This window comes from Chlorocebus sabaeus, chromosome 16 (assembly GCF_047675955.1).
Source record: "Chlorocebus sabaeus isolate Y175 chromosome 16, mChlSab1.0.hap1, whole genome shotgun sequence".
NCBI lineage: Eukaryota > Metazoa > Chordata > Mammalia > Primates > Cercopithecidae > Chlorocebus > Chlorocebus sabaeus.
In genome coordinates, this window is record NC_132919.1 from 45,808,083 (window position 1) to 45,826,972 (window position 18,890).

The 18,890-nt window shown below is 36.5% G+C and overlaps 1 long non-coding RNA gene across 1 annotated transcript in view; it reads left to right on the plus strand.

Moving 5' to 3' along the window:
- LOC140708656 (uncharacterized) overlaps positions 1-18,890 on the plus strand; it is a 482,235-nt gene that overhangs the window by 219,718 nt on the left and 243,627 nt on the right. The gene's annotated exons all lie outside the window — the stretch shown is intronic.

Genomic DNA, 18,890 nt, shown 5'->3' on the forward strand with positions numbered 1-18,890 from the left:
TCAATCCAGACTCTCTTAGGCACTTACCATGATTACTTAGAATTTCTCCCAATTAGTTTTCCAAATTCATATGCTCTACCTTTCTCCCAAATCACAGCTTCAATCATTTTACTTCTCTACTTAAAGTGGTCACCGGTTTCCCATTGCTTTTAGAATATAGACCAAAATCCTCAGTAGAGAACTATATCCCTACATCATCTGGGTTCTGCTTCTCTAGGGAGACTCATTTGTGTTTCCTATTTTTTCCTTGCCTCAATTTTTTTTTCAATATCCTGAATGATCCTTTATTCCTAGTGCCTCAGATTCCTCACACATTATGTTCTGCATTTGGAATGATCTCACCAATCCTTGACATAGTTTACTACATTTCATTGTTTTGAGCACAGCATGGGCATCACTTTTTCAATAAGCCTTTCCTTGACTCCCAAGAGAAATCAGGTATTTCTGTTAGAAACCTGTGTTTTCCCTTCATAGCCTGCATGACAGTGAAAATTAAATCATTATGTAATTTTTAGTACAGGTGTTTTTTCCTAATAAAAGATAAGTTTCATAGAGGAAAAGTATTTGTTCACAACTATATTTCTGAGGAACGTTAGTTTTTGGCTTTCGGTAAGATAGCATTGGTTTTTTTTCTATTTGACAATAGCAAAAATGACATGATTTGCTTTTAGTATTAATAAAACTATTTGTATATAAAAATCATATCAAAGAGGCTGCATGAAAATGTCCTGGCTAGAGAAATTACATACAGGAATCATGCAATTGTTTTGCAATGTAAATACCTGGCAAAGTATCCAGGAAATGTTGGTTATATGTAACTGAATTAGTTAATATGTTATGTAGAATTTTTGGTGCTAAGTTATATAAATAGTGAAATACAACTTCCCGAGGGATGATTTCTGTTATCAAAGACTTGGTTTGAACCATAGATTCTAAGTCATATTTAGATATTCATATTAGATAAATTACCACCAGTATTTTTAAGTTAAGACGGTATAACTATCATCAGTTTGGATTATAAGTCATATCTTTCTGTCAGCATAGCAGTTGGTCCTGAATCTTGATCTGACAAATATGATTTTCTGTCACTAACATAACCAATGTTCTTAAGAAGGGGACAAGATAAGCGCAATAAACATTTTATAAACCACTGTCTCAAACCATGTAAATATTCAGTTTGCTCATCAATAGTGACTGGCTTTTATAGTTTTAGTGAAGTTTATACTCTGTGAAAGTATCTTTACCCAGGAGCACATTTTGAGGTTGTATCATTTGTTCCATCAGTGGTTGCTGTACAGAGTCAAAGACTGAGTAAAACTCAGCCGCAAGATTAATACAGTCTAGAAAAAAACCCATTATGTTTCTAACACGTTTCTCCATATGGTACTAATAATAGTACTGATCTATTTGCTTAAATTTCGCCTGTTTCTCAGTAATGTGCTGTCCTAAGAAACATAGATTAACAATTTTTTGTGAAGGAAACCAAAATACAATGTAAAGAGTATATCCAGAAAACTGCTGAATTTATACTTTAGGAAAAATAGGTGTATCTTTTAGAAAGATTAGCCTCTTACTTGAGACTATACTTAAGTTCTTTATCAATTAAGATGTAAACTGGCAATACTTAAACCCGTTAACTTGAGTAGACACTGAAACAAAAAGTCTTTGTCATTTGGTATTAATGAAAAAATTTGGGTTGACAAAGTCTCAACTGGACAATTTTTTAAAGTCGAGTTTTATAATCTAGTGTGGTATGATTGCTAGTACCACATCAAAAAGAAATGGGAACCAATACAATGCTGGCCCCTTTCTTGAGTGTAAATCTGTAATACATATACCTTTCACTGTCTACAATTTGTTGAAACTAACACATATTTTAATATTACAGTCTGTCCACTCATTATGGCAAAGAACAACCACAGATTTCAGGGACTGGGGTTATTCCAGACAGTGGTTTTCTGGTTTCCTTAGAGAATTCTGAATTTTTTCAAATGAGTCTCTGATAAGAAAACAAACAAAAAACAAAACAAAACAAAAACAAAACACAAAAGAAAACAATTGCACATACTTATTTCACATGTCCAAAGCAGATCACCTCCTCCTGGACAAACTGTAAAATGAGGACACTCAAGTTTTTGTTTCTTTTGTTGCTGTTGTTTGTTTTTTGAGACCGAGTCTCGTTCTGTTGCCCAGGCTGGAGTGCACTGGCACAATCTCAGCTCACCGCAACTTCCGCCTCCCAGGTTCAAGCAATTCTCCTGCCTCAGCCTCCCAAGTAGCTGGGATTACAGGTGCATGCCACCATGGCTAATTTTTTGTATTTTTACTAGAGATGGGATTTCACTGTGTTAGCGAGGATGGTCTCGATCTCCTGACCTTGTGATCCACCTGCCTCGGCCTCCCAAACTGCTGGGATTACAGGTGTGAGCCACCACACCCAGCCAAGTTTTTGTTTCTTAAGTGGAGCAGGCTATTTTGTAGAAGGTGGAGACAAAGTCTTCGCAGTCAATAATCTTCATGAACAAATCCAAGTGATCTCATTTTCAGAGTCCTTGAATAGCATTTTAAATGTTCTTCAACCAAGAAGTTACCCATGTTTCAAACCCTCCTATGTGATCCCAAGATTTATTTTTCTTTGCTTCTCCAAGATGTTTTCAGTTACTTCTCCTTCCAAAATGATTTCCCTAGCTGGCTACATTACAAGGGAGAAATTTACCTGCCACTCTGAATTAAATTCAAGGAAGACAGTTAAATACACAACCAATCATTTATCAGACTGATGAAGCAACAGAATCAGCTAGCTCCATTCTCAGAAGACTCCACATTTTTCATTAATACCAATGCTTGAGGGATAAAACAACAAAGTGATTGATTAAATTCTTCATTCACTTTGCGTATGTAGACATTCTTAGTTTCTTACCTTCTCAGGATCAGATTTTGTTTGGTGGTTTAAAAAAAAAAAAAAAAATCTGTAACTAAATTATGCACTCCTTTAAGAGTAATCTGTTTTTGAAAAAAAAAAAGTAAATATTTTTGGAGGTTAGGATTTCCATTTTAGGGTGTTCAATATTGCTGCTTTCTGGCAGTAAATATCCACAGAAGAAGACAAACAGGTTCACATCATGAATCTTCTTGTAGTGTCATAAGACTAGAAAAGATGCTGGCAGATAATCTGTATATAAATTTACTAGTTTTATTACTGATAATTATAGCCAAATATCTTCAGAAATCAGTAATGCTTATCACAGATGATGAGTACTATAAACTGACAGTATATTTGTGTGCCTTTATCTAAAAACAAAACAAAACAAAACAAAACTAAACAAACAGACCCCAAATTCCACAATATATTCCTCTCACATCTTTTTTTTCTATAGAATGAAGAAATACATCTCTCAAATTACTTAGGAAGAAATTTTACATGTAGACCAGGTCCTATGAATGACAGACTTCTCTGTGGATTTTCTGGGTATGATAGAATCTGTTTTAACACTTTACAGCTGAATCAGAATAAGACAATTTGCTAAACCTATGTCTTCAGGAATATATAGAAGAAACTCACTCCTAAACCATGAGGATATCAACACTATGTGGAATCACAAATGAGTCAGAACTTGTTGACCTCTTAGGTTACAAAAAGATGAATGTTCTTAATGGAATAAGGAATTTTGTTACAAAATCCACCCACATATGTTGTGATGTATGTATTGATTTTGTTGATAAAATTCACCAGAGTCCAAATTATCTCCCAGGAAGTCCAAGTAGTATGGACTTCTCAGTCTAAAGCCTTTGCTTGATTCTCTTATCTCCTATCCTAGGGCCCAACTTGAAACCAAAATCATGTAAGTGTAGACCTGAAGGAACTCAAGGGCATTATGAAATCAGAATCTTCCACCCTTATTTTCTCCATTAATGAAATTTTAGTGACTTTTTGACATAAAATTGATACTAGACCTATGTCAAGACCATGTGTTCCTTGATTGTATGGTCATTGTCTTATTTGTCTCTGAATTGCTATAATTCAGCACCACACCATACACATTGTAGACACTATGTTATTTTTGAATCAATACAGTTAATTAATAAATGACTCCTGCTTGCCAAGTGTGATGGTTAATATTGAGTGTCAACTTGATTGGATTGAAGATGCAAAGTACTATTCTTGGGTGTGTCTGTGAGGGTGTTGCCAAAAGAGATTAACATTTGAGTCAGTGGACTGGGAAAGGCAGAGCCACCCTTAATCTGGATAGGCACAATTGAATCAGCTGACAGAAAGACTAGAAAAAAAGCAGGCAGAAGAACGTGGAAGGACTAGACTGACTGAGTCTTCCAGCCTACATCTTTCTCCCGTGCTAGATGCTTCCTGCCCTTGAACATCACACACCAAGTTCTTCAGCTTTTGGACTCTTGGACCTTTGGCCACAGACTGAAGGCTGCACTATTGGCTTCCCTATTTTTGAGGTTTAGGGACTCAGACTAGCTTCCTTTCTCCTCAGCTTGCAGATGACCTATTATGGGACTGTGTCTGGAGTTGGTTCCTCCTGGTGGGTTCATGGTATCGCGCTGACTTCAAGAATGAAGCTGCGGACCTTTGCTGTGAGTGTTACAGCTCTTAAAGATGGCATGAACCCAAAGAGTGAGCAGTAGCAAGGTTTATTGTAAAGAGCAAAAGGACAAAGCTCCCACGGTGTGGAAGGGGACCTGAGCGGGTTGCCGCTGCTGGCTATGGTGGCCAGTTTTTATTCCCTTATTGTCCCCACCCATGTTCCGTTTCTGTCCTATCAGAGTGCCCTTTTTTCAATCCTCCCCACGATTGGCTACTTTTAGAATCCTGCTGATTGGTGCATTTTACAGAGCATTGATTGGTGCGTTTTACAGAATGCTGATTGGTGCGTTTTATAATCCTCCTGTGAGACAGGACAGTTCCTGATTGGTGCATTTTACAATCCTCTTGTAAGACAGGAAAGTTCCCCAAGTCCCCACTCCACCCAGAAAGTCCAGCTGGCCTCACCTCTCAGGACTTCACCTTGTGATTGCGTGAGTCAATACTCCTTAATAAGCTCCCCTTTATATATACATCTATCCTATTAGTTCTATCCCTCTAGAGAACCCTGACTAATACACCAAGACAGATATTTTTTAACCAGTCACTTTAAAGTGTGATACCTGTACCATTCACATCAGCAACACTTTGGACTTTTTGGAAATGTCAAATATTTGTCCCCAATACAGATGTAATGGACCAGAAATTCTGGGTTTTAAATAGTCCTCCAGTGATTCTGATGCACACTGACATTTGAGAATAAATGCTAAAGGAGTAGTGTTCAACCCTAGTTACTCATTAGAACTACCTACAGAAATTTAAAAACATACCAATACCTGAACCTCATCCCAGAACAATAAATTCAAAATATCTGTGGTTGAGTCTTTGTATTCATGTTTTATAAAGCTCTAAGATAACATAATTAGGTGTAGCCGAAGTGGCAAATCACCATTCTCATCCCAAATTGTGTGTGTGTGTGTGTGTGTGTGTGTGTGTGTGTGTGTGTGTATGTGAGAGAGAGAGAGAGAGAGAGATAGCTAGGCATTGAAGTCTATGAAAAAATTAAATTAACTGGTTTAAATGTAGCTATAGTGACCGTAGTATCATCAAAATTGCCCTCCCAATTTCACTTCTTTCTATTTCAATCGCTTTCTTCAAACCTTATTCTTCCTGAATTTTTTTTCTTCTTCTTTTGCAATGTTCCTCCAATAACTCTTAAATTGTAACCCAATTACTCCAACCAGATTCATAAAAAAATTACAAAGACACATTCCTAAAAGACTGAGGAAAATTTTATTTTTTTCTGTTTACTGTAATACCTAACCTCATCATAGACTTTTTTGTTGTTGTTTCAGATATAAAACTGGCTATCTCATTAAATCTTGTTTTTAGGTTTCTGCCCCAAGTAACATATACTGACAGGTTTGATATATTTTTGCAAATTATTTCATTATGAAATATTTTGTTTCATTAGCTGTAAAGGTCTATATTAAAGTAAGGTATTATTATTATTAATTGCGAAGTAAATTCCTGGAAGATAGATAACATGTTTATTTACCTTGAAAAAGCCCTGGGCACTCCAGAGTTCAACTAGGCTAGTTTTAATAGTATTTCATTGATTAAATTTTTCTGTGGACATAAAATCAACACAAGTAAGAATTTTGAAACCCATTACTTTAATAACTGAGTTATAATAAGATAGGGATAGAATCATATGTAAGGTATAATGGATATAAAAGAAAAGTAATAGAACATTTTCATAAATTGATGGCAGGATAGCAATAATGATAATTGGAAGAATAAAGGATATGTTAGAAAAAACATGAAAAATAATACTTCAAAAATATAACACTTTCATTATATGCTCTCAAGGAAATATAGATTATAATAATGATGATGAAAATAATGTTGAGGAAAAGGAGGAGGAAGGTGAGGAGGACAAGGGGTTTGATCGAGGCATTCTGTCTACAATCTATGCTAAACCCAGTTCCAAAGAGTTCCTTTACCTACTGCCAATCCCCTCACCCCGAAAAAACAAAAACAAAAACAAAAAAACAATATGAGTAACTCAACAATTGAGACATTGAGTTCAGGAATATTTGAAATAAATGCTGTTTCTGTTCTTGATTTTCCATCTGACTTTAGGTAGGTTAAATGACTTTTCTGAGACTGTTTCTCTTATGTGGGTTGCTGTGGAATTTAAATAAAATCATGTACATAAGCTGCCTTGTAGAATGCCTAGCATGTAATAATCAAATAATTTCATTATCTTCCCTCTTCTTTCTTGAAAATATCCATGCATACATTGAAGTAAAATTTTAAGTGTGGTTGTATTTAGTTTTATTTATATTAATTTGTGAGAGCAAAACTTAAAACGTAGGATCAATATTTTCCTTTTTTTTTTTTTTTTTTTTTTTTTTTATGTGTGTGACAGAGGCTTGCTGTCTCCCAGGCTGGAGGGCAGTGGCGCCATCTCGGCTCACAGAAAAGCTCCATCTCCCGGGTTCACGCCATTCTCCTGCCTCAGCCTCCCAAGTAGCTGAGTCTACAGGCGCCCACCACCACGCCTGGCTATTTTTTTTGTATTTTTCGTAGAGGTGGGGTTTCACCGTGTTAGCCAGGATGGTCTCTATCTCCTGACCTCGTGATCCACCCAACTCGGCCTCCCAAAGTGCTGGGATTACAGGTGTGAGCACCGCGCCTGGCCAGGATCAACATTTTTAATAGCATTTCTAATCATATTCCCTTGTAAGCTTTTGGCCTAAGATCTGATTCTGTTTTCTGTATTCTTTGACTGATTATTATTTCATACTTGTCTGAGAAGAAAAAAAGATATTTAAGAATTAAAAAAAAATGCTGAATTCTACCCTGCTCATTTAGTATTTCAGTAGTCAGAGCATCAACATTATCATATGTTATTTATTGGTAAAGAACTGTGAAAAGGTTTGATCCCCCTTATCCTTTCCCAGGATATTTTATTTGAATAACCACAATAATTTAGAGTAAAGCATTCTCCCTTATATTTTACCAACAACCCCTTTGACCTTCTCAAGAACGTTAGTGCTATGAAAGAAATAATTTTTCCCTACTTTGATGTGTAGTACAAGTTGTCTTAAATAATTTGTCATGAAGGCCTTTTTGCAGAAACAAAACCAACAATAGGAAAGGCTATTTCCCATTACCAAGGTGGAATGACTCAGACCGCAGATGAAAAAGTGATTTATATAAATGAAAGAACATACCTAGATCACACAGAAAAATTCTTCTGGAGTGATCATTATGAGGCTGATTATGTCTGCTTGCTATTTCAGTAGGAATCAAAAACAAAGCTATTCTCCCCTGACTCTCAGTAGTATTTGAGGAAGAACTATTAATACAAATAGCTATGTAGTATTATTTGAAACAAAATTATTTTCAACACATTTGAAATATTTCATTTGATCAGTATTATTAGTTGTGTTTAGGAATATGTTACAGTAGAAAGAAAGTCAAGACTGAGAATATGGAGACTTAGTTTTGTCACTGGCTCCACTCTCTCACTAGTTAGCTGTGTATTTCTGGGTCCCAACTGACTCATCTCTAAAAGAAGAATATGTGATCTCAAACAGCACTTTCAAACTTTAACATTTTGGAATGTATTAAGACTCTTTTCAAAGTTTACTCATTTCCTTGATTCTTGGTTGCTTTGGAAATCCTTAAATCATTGATAATTGTTTTCATATTTGAAGGCATATCAAGCGTACCCTCTAGGGTGTTTAATGCCTGCCTATGTGGTTTGAGAGTTATGAAAACACTTCAGTGATAACAAGGTATTTAATTTAAAATAAGTGTGTGGTTGGATATTACCCACAACACTGAAAAGGAAATGAAAGTAATGGTCCAATGGCTTGAATTCATTAGGTTCTGCCTGAGGCAGGATTTACATATGCATCTCTTGTAAAAGGATAAGAAGGGGAATCAACTCCCCACTTCCCCATCCCTTCTAAATGTCTACCAAATGCCATTGTTTAATGTTTAATGAATTCCTACAGGTAGATGGCAAAAGCCATAATATAATTAGCAAGGTCAACAAAGAAGAAAACTCAAGAGGCCCAGTGGAGTATGGCATATTACTTAGGAGAAATGAAAAGGCTGAAATCTATTAAACATTAAAGATGTTTGTAGCGTATTTCCCTTGAGATACTAGAGACTTTAGGGTTCCTCCTCAGCAGGTTTCTTTTTTACTTCCAGATTCTGAAAACAAGGACAAAAAAGTGCATTTGTCTGGCACAGAAATTAAAAGGAGGGAATGATGGCTGTATAGTATAAACAGTCCATAAATATTGCACAGGAATTTTTACCTTAAAAATGAAAACAGCTCATCATACCGTAGTCTTGCAGCCACATGATTTTGGGGAGAAGAGAATTGGGGGAGGACAGCAGATTGCTCACAGAATTCCAACATCCTTAACAAATCCACAGCCATGCTCCCTACTGGGTGTTGAGCATAGAGATGCCAAGAGGAATATGCTAGGGCTGAAAAATGGCTTATACTATAGACCCTATTCAGAGGACAAGAGAAAGAATGTGTGGAAGAGAGGGAGACAAAAAGAGAGAAATATATAAGAAATGGGAGTGGGAAAAGTGACAATGTACAGTAATGCAGAAACTAATTATATATGTTTGGCCTAATGGGGCTAAATAAATATAACTTGGAAATGATGTAGAATATTACCAAAAATTTAGCTAAACTACTTGAAATGTAATTAGCAGTCATTTTACTCTCTGTGACCAGGTTTCTTTCATTATCTTAAACTTACGTTTCTTAGAATAAGGTTAATATTTGTGGAAGCATTAGTACATTAAAACATAGCACTTGGGACTTCTGTGCATTATTAGTGCCTCTCATCCTTCTCCCAACTTCTAACTTGCCTTCATACCTAGCTAATGTAAAGAAAGAGCCATAAAGTTCAAAACTAATCATTTTTGTGCTTGCAACAAAGAAACCAATGTGGGTGTTAACAATAATTGAATGCTTAATGATTTATAATTAGTAATTGTTCTCTCACCATCTTCTGAATGTATCTGGAATTGTTTCTTTCCTTAAAAGAAGCCTACATGTGTTAGAAATAATCCATATCTTTATTGTGATGGTAAGGGCACATCTCTGTCAAAAATTATTGAAACATACATTTAAAAGTAGATTTTATAATGTATGCACACTACACCTCAAGAAATAACTTATTTAAAAGTCCACAACTTTTAAAAATATATAGTAAAACAAAAGAGTTAATGTGTCAGTGAAAGAGAGCATAACTTTGGGGCTGGTACTTATCTGTACACCATGACACCCTCCTGAAGGATTGTTTACAGCTGACCTCCACTCTCAGTGGTGGGTTGGTACAGTGGAGCTGTATTAATTGTTAATTATTTTGACTATGACCTCTGAATTAATCATAAGAATCCAAAATTAACCTAACTATATAAAAGAGGTAAACAAGATAATAATACATTCATTTAATAATTCATCACAAATGAAACCAAAATGAGATAGACATCAAGGGCAAAATCAGTTTGGGATATACATTACAAAGTCTTTTCAGTGCTGTTTATTGAAATTACATCTGTGTTTCATTATTTTTAAGCTCATTATGAGCACAATGAAGGAATATAGAGCTTACTTTTAGATAGAACAGAATGCATATTCTGATTTTGACATTTTTTCATCTGATTCTTCAAAAGTGATGTTATTATTATTATTTGCATCATAAACTTTTTATAAAGGTTAAATGAAATAAACCAATGTCTGACTCATAGACACTAAAGCAAATGTTCATGCTATTATCCTCCTTTTATAACACTTAAGTCACTTAAGTACATTTGGGAGAATGAAGGTCTTTAGAGGCTCATGCCCATCAACACTGACAACAGAATGCTTTTTAATTTTTTTGTATATGTGGACCATCGTCCAAAGAAACACAGCACAAATGGCAGTCAAATAAATCACCCCCTCCACCGCAACACAAGGCTATGCACTAGTTTATATGATTTTTCCTTTGGTAAATTGAACCCAGAGTCAAAAATTAAGTCAAACATGTCAGAAATAATCCCTTGTTTATTTTTACTTTTTATGTGTCATTTGAAGAATGGGAACAGGCATTTTAAACATGATCAAAGTGGTACCACATACTTGCTCACATTACTGATTTGAGAAACAAGAATTCCTGAAAGAAAATCAATTTCAAACATGGAGCAATACTATGTTTTGCTATAAAACTATAAATCTTTGGCTGAACATTTTTACAGATCATCTTCTATATCATTAATTTATGTCATACTGTGTACAGCAATTTGACACCTTCGCTTAGCACCAATTCCCCATAGCAAGAGTTCATTTAAATGGTAGTCCAAAAGCAATAGCAATTAGCTTTCAAACATATTTGAATTTAATACTTAACAATGCTTATTTCCTGGAAACATGATAGGGTCTAAGCCATACTTACTGTATTATAGATTTTGAGATTAAGTTACCTCCTACCATACTATGTCTACTACCACCTCTCAAAAGATTCTGTTATCACTTCATTCTACAACTGCCATCTTCATCCCCAGCAAGCTCAGATGCACTGCCACTCTTAACGCTATCTGCATTACCACCGCACCTTCGCTGCCTGGCTTCATCACTTTTTTTTATCTTCTTCCTTGGAGATTTCTTTACTTCTAACATGTTTTAAAAGATATAAATAACAACAATAGTATCCCTATATTATTTCTTCATGAATATCTCCCATAATTTTCGAAGCCCAAAATGGAGTTTATTCTCCATCTTGTCAGGATACTTAGCATATCTGTCCTGAAGAAGGAATTTCACAATGGAGTTATTTGTAAGGTACATGACTTACGATTTAAAAGAGATCTAGGTTTTTGTCCATTTTTACTTTCAGTTTTTTGCATGACTTAGAATTAGATTGGCAGTGGAAGCAAAAATACTTTTTGAACAATCAGGTTTTTCATGGTTAAAAATCCAGGTGTTTTAAAAATTTTGTTTATTATTTTCTAGCCAGCCAATGCCATAGGGAGAAAGTTCAGCCTACTACCAATGATCACAGAGTTATTACCCACGGCTGAAGTTTCCATCAAGTGTATGAAAGCTTTTCCCCCTGTGTATGGTGAACAAGTGAAACTATAATAGACTTTCAGAGTTCTTCCTACTCTAGTATTATATGATCCTCTTTTATAATCAAAAGGAACTATATGTTTTCAGTGATTTTGAATCTAAATATAGTTTTCACTAACTGAAAGACTTTCCTATTTTAAAACCTAGAAGATTTGCCCAACCAAGAATCTTAATTTCAGGAATTCTGTATCAGGATTTTAGCATGAAGTAGTGACTATTGACAAAAATATAGTAATTTTATTGGAGTTTGGAGTGCTTTCATGTATTCTTGGTTATAGCTTATAGGTTCTAGCTAATGAAGACAATATTCACAAAGTTAAAAAACAGAATTTAAGTAAGCTTTCTAAACTCTGTAGTAAAGCTGAGTATTAATCCATTTTTAGACTGCTAAACAGAAATGCCTGAGATTGGATAATTTATAAAAGAAACGGGTTTAATCGACTCACAGTTCTGCATGGCTTGAGAAGCCTCAGGAAACTTACAATCATGGCAGAAGGGGAAGCAGGCACCTTCTTCACAAGGCATCAGGACAGACTGTGAGCGTGTCAAGGAGGAACATTCAAACACTTATTATTATCCGAGACGGAGTGGTGCTCTGTCACCCAGGCTGAAGTGGAATGGTCCTATCTCGGTTCACTGCAACCTCCACCTCCCAGGTTGAAGCAATTCTCCTGCTTCAGCCTCCCGAGTAGCTGGGATTACAGGATTACAGGTGTGTGCCACCACACGCGGCTAATTTTGTACTGTTAGTAGAGATGGGGTTTCACCATGTTGGCCAGGCTGGTCTTGAACTCCTGACCTCAGGTAATCCACTGCCTCAGCCTCCCAAAGTGCTGGCCTTATAGGCATGAGCCACCGTGCCCGGCCTCAAACACTTATAAACCATCAAGTGTCCTGAAAACATACTCACTATCAGGAGAACACCTTGGGGGAAATGCCCCCATGATCCAATCACCTCCCATTGGGTCCTTTCCTCAACATGTGGGGATTATGGGGATTAAAATTAAAGATGAGATTGGGGTGGGGACACAGCCAAACCATTTCAAGCTGGATTGGAGAATGTAGCTTGGATCAGAAGCCTGATAGCTGGCGTCTGCCTTGCTGTGTTGAAGACAAAGTGATTCAGAACAAATGCCTATTCTAACTCACTTATTTAGTCAATCCCAAGTGGAAAAGAGTAGGGACAACCCTAGCCTCATTCCAATTTTACTATTTCCAAGAGACTTTGTTTAGGTGGACCCGATGCATGGACCTTGAAAACCAGTGCTTTTCTTACTTATCCTTGAGGAAAAATGACACTATTCAATATTACAAATATGACCCAATTAGATCAGTTCCCCTAGCAGAGAAGATAAGTAAGTAAGCTATGAGTTTGCATGGCTATTACACCATGAGTTGTTAAGAAATATATAGACTTTAAGAAAAGAAGAACAGTACCCAATACAAATCCCCGTAGGGAGGGAAGCAGATGTCTCTTTTTGTGTAGTCTCTCCTCCAAGAGTATGAAGGAATGAAAAAAGTACAACCCATAGGAATCAAGGACATACAACTTTTGTTACCTCTTCAGATTCTCCTGTGAGAAGACATTAAAAACTGAGAAAATGTTTAATATCTGAAAGTGAGACATGCTCCAAGGAAACATGATTTTAATCATTATTTTTCATCTTATCAGAATTGGATTCCCTAGTACTTAATATGATCTTGGAGATAAAATACCCCTTTCTCTTCACTCCAGTGCACCAAATGTAACAGATGTAAATATTCTAAATGAAGCTGAAAGACAATATCGCGTGTCTCATAGATAGAGTCTTGTATACTGGAGCTTACTCATGCTGTGTGGTCATGAAGCAGTCAGAAATGAGATAAATGAATGAATACATGATAATGTCTAAGAGATTATGCTGAAGGAATCAACAAACTAAAAAACAAAGGATTTCATCAAGTCTAAGGTCTGAGCACCCTGCCAAAACAGGGAAGTAAAATTAAAAGTTCATAAGCTGAATAGATTTAGTAATACAAGATGAATAAATAGTGAATAAAATATACATGCTCACTGCCCCTCCCTCTCAACAGTCCTCTAAATGACTATAAAATAGTAAAGTATAAAATCCACAAGGATGACAGAAATAGATTGGAGACCACAGGCAATGAGAAATGTATATTGTTAAAGTAATATGAGCTGTTACACTAGGTAGGTAAGTCCCAATTTCTCAGTGGCACATCACAATAGAAGCTATTTTTTTCTTATACAAAGCCCTAATGGATATTCCTGCCTGTCAGGCAGTTCTCCAAGAAATGATTCAGAGATACAAACTCTTCTATCTGTGGCCCCTTGCACTGGTCATCTCAGACTGCCATAACACAATACCACAGACTACATGTTTTCAACAACAGAAATTTATTTTCTCACAGTTATGGAGGCAGGGGTTTGAGATCAGGACGTCAGCATGGTTCTGTTAAAGGATCTTGACTTGCAAGCAACTACCTTCTCACTGTGTCCTCACATAGTGGAGAGAGAGAGCACTTTAATTTTTTTTAATAAGAAGAATAATATTATCAGATTAGGGAACCAACCTATGACCTCATTTAACCTTAATTTAATTATAAAATTCCTATATCCAAAACAGTCACACTGGGTTTTAGAGCATGATATGGTTTGGCTCTGTTTCCCCACCCACATTTCACCTTGAATTGTGATAAACCCACGTGTCAAGGGAGGGACCGCGTGGAGATCATTGAATCATCGTGGCAGTTTCCCCCATGCTGTTCTTGTGAGTGAGTTATCATGAGACCTGATAGTTTTATAAGGGGCTTCCTCCTTTGCTCAGCACTCATTTCTCTCTCCTGCACCCTGAGCAGAGGTGCCTTCTGCCATGATTGTAAGTTTCTGAGGCCAAGCAACCCAGCCATGCAGAACTCTGAGTCAATTAAACCTCTTTATTTATAAATTACCCCATCTCTGGCATTTCTTCACAGCAGCGTGAGAATGGACTAATACAGGGCATCAGCATATTTCAGTGGGGAGGAGGGACAATTCACAATTGCACAATTCACCCATAGTATACCTCTATCTTATATATGGCTTCCAAAATTATTTCAGAAGGAAGAGTGAAAGAGAATGCAGTTACATGTCAAAGGCTACACTGCGCAAGACCTGTGCATGGCATGCATTACCTCCCTTGTGTTTCATTACCATGACTCATTTGCATGGCTATAAGGCAGACTCAGAAATATAAACCAACTCTGTGTCTGGGAATGAAGAAAACATAGTTGCTTAGAGATAACTTGTCATTGTTACAAGATGTCAAGAGCAGATGGATAAGTAGTAACTGACTCAGAAGCCAGAAGAAAGCAGATATCCAAACCTGGCAGGAGGATAGGGAGAGATGAACAAAGTGGACTACTAAACTGAATTAAACTCAGAAAGCCTGAGAGATTGGGGCCGTTAAGAATCTCTGAAAGGTAAAGGTAAGGCAAGGCTGAAAAGAGGATCTTAGAAAACTTGGATACATAAATATTAGACTTCCAGATACTTCACTGCATTCCATCTAACCAAGTGACTACTTATTCTCATTTCCAAAATATAATGGAGTTTACTTAGCAAAGATGTTTGGATGCTGAGAATAGAAAAGAGATACCATGCTGATAACAAGGAAATGTTTGAAAGTCAATGTGCATAGTGCTGAGAACTACTATAGCCTCTCTCTCTTTATTAAGCTGGAAAAAAAAAAAACCCACTAGCATCCAGGATTACACTATGTCTACCTCCAGAGGTAAAGATTACTCTCAGGCTCAGGCCCAAAATTAAGTGCTTATAGATACTCAATTATGGAAAGGCCTTCCAATACAAAAAAATACCAGTTACTATCTAATCACTCTCTAGCTGACTTAGGTACACAATGAGTGCCCTCATTAGTGTGTCCTCCTTCCAAATTTCATTTCAGCTTTTATATGTTTTACTCTGAACCATGCACCATTAGCCAGGGATCAATATACATTGGAGGAAATCCTGTGTTTTGGATTATATATCCAAATTATATATCCAAATAATATAATGATAAACAAGAAGAAAAGGTAGGTGCAAAAGAAGTTGATTAGTGATTAATGCTGTATCACTTCCTCACCCTGTTTTTAACATCAAGCTTACACATCCAGCTCAGGAGCTTCTGTAGAGGGTTGTGACACACTGGAACACTTAGAAAGTCAGACTGTGTAACAGAGTGAAATCATTTATATAAAGGCTTTCATTGTTCTGTTTTTCCCCCTGCCCATTCATGTTAAGTATGTTTCTATCTCCTTCCCTATATTTTATCTTTAGCGTGGCCCTAAGTTAAAACCTGTGTAGTCCAAAGACAACAAATTTTTCAGTTACAAGGAAGAAATGTGTGTATGTATGTGTGTGTGTGTGTTTCCCTACCACTTACTAAATGGGCAATGTTGGCCGATAAATTCATTGAGCTTCAAATTGTTCATCTGAAAAGCAGGATTAATAATGCCTATTTCATATATTATTAAGAAAATTGCATGAGCTAAAGTAAGGCACCCTGTCTAGTACAGTGCTGATATGGTTTGGCTTTGTGTCCCCACCCAAATCTCATCTCTAATTGTAATCCCCACATGTTGAGGGAGGCACCTGATGGGAGATTATTGGATTATGGGGGCAGTTTCCTCCGGCTGTTCTTGTGACAGTGAGTTCTTATCAGATCTGATGGTTTTATAAGTTGTGCTTTCCCCTGCACTCCTCTCTCTCTCTCCTGCCATCTTGTGAAGAAGGTGCCTGCTTCCCCTTCCGCCATGATTGTAAGTTTCCTAAGGCCTCCCCAGCCATGTGGAACTGTTAGTCAATTAAACCTCCTTTGTTTGTAAATTACCCAGTCTCTGATGGTATCTTTATCGCAGTGTGAAAATGGACTAATACAAGTGCCTAACATAAAGAAAGATATTGAACAGTGTGAAGAAGATTGTCTTTTCTTTCTTCCTAAGAGTGTGTGAAATTTTGTGTCATATTCCATTGAAAGGGAGACCCAGTGTTAACTGTATTACAATATATGGTGTTGTTTTGACCTGTTGAAGGAAAACATTTCTGTCATTCAGCCAGTTCCTTGTCATTAAAAAAGAATAAACAACTGATTTGACAGCTTTATTAAAAACAAAACAAACAAAAACAACAAAAACCAGGAGTTGGCATTGTCCATCTGTAATCTAAATTAATTAGTTACTAAATGAAAACAGTCCCTTTCCCTTTATAAATTTTTATGGTCAAATAGTTGATAATGACACAAATAAACACTATGATGATTTAGAGAAGGTAAGTTATTATTTGATTTTCAAGGCCAAGTTCATAGTTATCTTAATGTAAGTGTGAGCTTCCTGTGCAGGGAATCTTCCCTTCATGTACAGTGAGGACAGAATGAATTATACTCCTATTTATGAATTATATTGAATTAGTAAGCATTATCTTTATGAATTCTACATTTAACAAATAAAGCTTTTCTTAGCAATCTAAGTAACAGAGATACAGTCAGAGAACAAAACTCTAATCCTGCTTTCATCTTGAATGAATAGAGTCCCATTATTCATAGCATTTCGCCCTATACATTCAGTGCCATAGAACAAATTGTTAGAATTTTGAAGAAAGCCAAATGCACTTCTCTTTTCACTTTTTAATGCTTGTTTGAGAAACTGATTAAAAAAGACTGAAAGATCATGAGTCCAAGCACATGTGTCACGTGGGAAAAATGGGTCTGATTACTCCAGAGATCACCATTTCTTCCACACTCAATAATCAGCTAACATTCAAATCATAAAGGGAATTCTTTCTCTGCAGCAGTTAAATATATAATCAGATATAATATGTGTGAAGCAGAGGCTGCAATTTTAGCCCAAACAGCCATCCCAGAAAGAATGCTGAGAGAAGTGTTGTCTACATTCTCCTCCCAATTGCCAAGTGCTGCTCTGTCAGTGACCTGGGAGTGGGAGGGGATATTGGAACTTGGTTTAAATAAAATCATAACCCCTAATTGTACAGAAGGCTGACCAGCTGAAATAACGAATTTTAATTAGATTCTTTGCAGCTATATGTCTTTGATGTGATCTATGTTCAATAAATCACAATAGCCCTGTGTTTTTGTTGTTGTTTTTCCATCTTCTGGTGTGTGGGTTAAGCTTATATAACATATTTGATTGATAGGAGCACAGATTGGGAATGGGAGAGGGAAACCAACCAAATTCTTTACTATTTCTACCAGTGATTTTAGAAAATTGATATATCCCTTCTGAGGCTGAGTTTCCTCTCTCTATTAAGCTGTTGTAAAACTAGACTTCACTGTACCTACTTTCCAGTAAAAATCTCTGAACCCTATTTTCTTATCTCATAGATCAGGGTCCCCAGGTCCCAGGCCACGGACTGGTACCAGGCTGCATAGCAGGAGGTGAATGGCAGGCCAGGGAGTAAAGCTTCATCTATATTTATAGCCACTCCCCACTGCTGGCATTACAGCCTGAGATCCTCTGGCAGGAGGAGTCCTGTCACATCAACAGTGGCATTAGATCCTCATAGAAGTGTGAACCCTATTGTGAACTGTGCATGCGAGGGATCTAGGTTGCATGCTCCTTATGAGAATCTAATGCCTGATGATGTGTCACTGTCTCCCATCACCCCCAGATGAAACTGTCTAGTTGCAAGAGAATAAGCTCAGGGCTCTCACAGATTCTACATTATGGTGAGTTGTACAACTTTTCATTATGTATTACAATGTAATAATAATAGAAGTAAAGTGCACAATAAATGTAATGCGTGTAATGTGCTTGAATCATTCTGAAACCATTTGCTGCCCAACTCCATCTCATGGAAAAAATTGTCTTTCACAAAATTGGTCCTTGGTGCCCAAAGGGACAACTGTTGTAGGGTCTTCATTGAGAAGGGTAACATTTAAATTATTTAGATTCCTGAAACTAGAATAGAATATCAATAACAAGATATATGTACTTATACATTTCAGGATGATCATGTTCTTTTTAAACAATATATTGTTTATTCATTAGTTTAGTTGATATATATGTGTTGCTCACCTAGTATATATGAGACAGTGGGCTAGGGCCTAGTATTAAGAATCAAGTTGATTTTATCTTGCCTTTATGGATCTTATGGTTCAGTTGGAGGGAGAGAATTAAACAATCAATTCAAGTTTC